We start from the raw sequence: 2,256 nt of genomic DNA on the forward strand, positions 1-2,256 counted from the left end.
GGGGGGGGGGGGGCAGGGGGTCATCTAACATCTGATAAGGACAGATTTCGAAAACAAAAACACGGAAGACGCAATGACCTCTACTTTTTTAAAACGTACATCTCCGATGGGACTGAGACAGCAATCTGCCTGAAAGTCGAAAGCCGTGAAAACTCCCCGAGAAACGCACTGTGAATATCGAGGCTCGATCTTAAGACTTCCAAGTTTCATTTGTCTAGAAGTGTGTCATAGCCATCATTATAACTGATTCTTTTGCTACTTCATTTGCCGTGATAAAAACGACCAGTGTCTTTCTTTCCCCACTTGTTCCTTGTGTTTGAATGTAGTGCCAATCAGTGATTCCATCTCCCCACTCACCAGTCGCCATTTTCGAATGAGTCTTGTGGTTGGCTTTGGCAGCCTACCAGAGTAGGTACGGTACAAAACGCATGTGAATGAGACAAAAGACACAGAAATACACCAGAGTTGTACCCGGAGTCCAAAGAGTGTCGCAAAATACGTTCTATTAGTTTTTATGTTAGCCTAATATAAGACTAGAATCCAGCTGGAAAATATAACGTTCGCACGCACCTCCCAATTTTCAACTGCTTAAAAACAGGGCTTTGTGATCGTCGTGGGGGTCTAAACTTTACATTTATTAGTTTCTATTTCAAGCCCTCCCACGCGACACCTAGACGAGAAAACAGCTTGTGTATCACACCGTACCTCGCTACCATAGAATTACACGGTCTGTCTGCTCAATATCTAGTTTTGAGAAATTTGATGTAAAAATAAATGTTGAGTTTCACACAACGTGTCAAGCTTTCCCGTACGCAATTCGTTGAATATCTTAATAACGACTCCGAATAACCTTACAATATTGATACAGCAGATAGAACATTTGGGTTCTGACCTGATGGGGTTGATAAATCAAAAAGGCAAAAATGTCAAACAAAACTGTGTAATTGTAAGGAAGCGACCTGTCTATGAGCCCGGCATATAGATCGAAATGGTTCAGCACCCTCAGCACTCAGCATTCAGCAGTGTTAACGTAACAGTGATCAATGGGGTTGTCACTCCCAGAGCGCTTTTGTTTTTGTTATTGATCTTGCACTTTTGTTTTGGTTTATAGATTTTTTAAATAGTTTGTTTGTATGTTGGTTTGGTTCCTTCTGTAAATTATAGCTCTTGCTTGCAAGAATACATCAATTCAAAATTAATTGATATAGACTGTGCTGATTTTTTTTTTAAAAATGGTTTTGTTTTGTTTTTGTTTTTGGAAGGGGGGAGGGGGGCATGAAACATACATTTAATGGATAAAAACTTCTAGTTTAGAAATATCTGAGCAAAGATTTATTTAGTGAACCAAAGCCTCTTGCGTTGTTTGACTTTCTGACTTGTCTATCCTCAGTACGGTCGTCCCTCGAGTATACGCGTATGGTGTTATTGTGTTATGCTTCATGACGTCCTCCTAATCAAATAATTGACCGTAATCCTCACGATGAACGACGTGCGAACCATTGAACAGGTCAAAACTAGCCTCGTACCCGCATTGATTGAGGAAATCTCAACCAACAAAGAGCTATAAATAGCATCCAGTGGTCGGTGGTCGGCCCGGTCGTAAGGTCTAGCGCAAAGCGCCACAGTGCAGCCCGATGCAGTTTGTTTACATCCTGCGAGAAATTCTTATCATCCATTGGCCTTCGACATCGCGGAAATGAGGTCATGGTCTGACCTTGTCTGAACTTGGAGTGGTTTCGATCGCTTTCAAGCAGCCCGCGCGCACCTCGTTGGAGAAGGGCGCCCCCTGGTGACGGGATGTAAACTGGGACCATAGAACTATGTCTGGGGCAGTTGAGTGGAGTGAGAGCAGCAGCAGCAGCAGCAGATCCGCGCGCCATGCTAACGAACACGTGACTCGGGGGATGTCTCGTGCGCAGACGCGCGGCCGGCACCAGCAGAACACAGAGAGGAAGCAGGAGGGACATCGGGGGGAGGAGTGAGAGAAATTGCTTGGCTAGGAGTCTGCATGACTGGGAGGAGACTGTGGCGGTACTAGGGGAGGGAGGGGATAAGGGAAGGGACTAATGCGTCGGGAAATTGGAACACGTCACTTGTCTGTGAGTTGGACAATAACGATGTACGTTCTATCAGAGTTTTAAGTGACCTATACAGTAGTACTGTAAAACTCTGTTTCTACCTTAGTGCTGGTGCTTAAATAGGAATGTCTAAAGGGGTGTTGTGAGTGTGTGTGTGTGTGTGTGTGTGTGTGTGTGT

This window comes from Aplysia californica, unplaced genomic scaffold (assembly GCF_000002075.1).
Source record: "Aplysia californica isolate F4 #8 unplaced genomic scaffold, AplCal3.0 scaffold01432, whole genome shotgun sequence".
NCBI lineage: Eukaryota > Metazoa > Mollusca > Gastropoda > Aplysiida > Aplysiidae > Aplysia > Aplysia californica.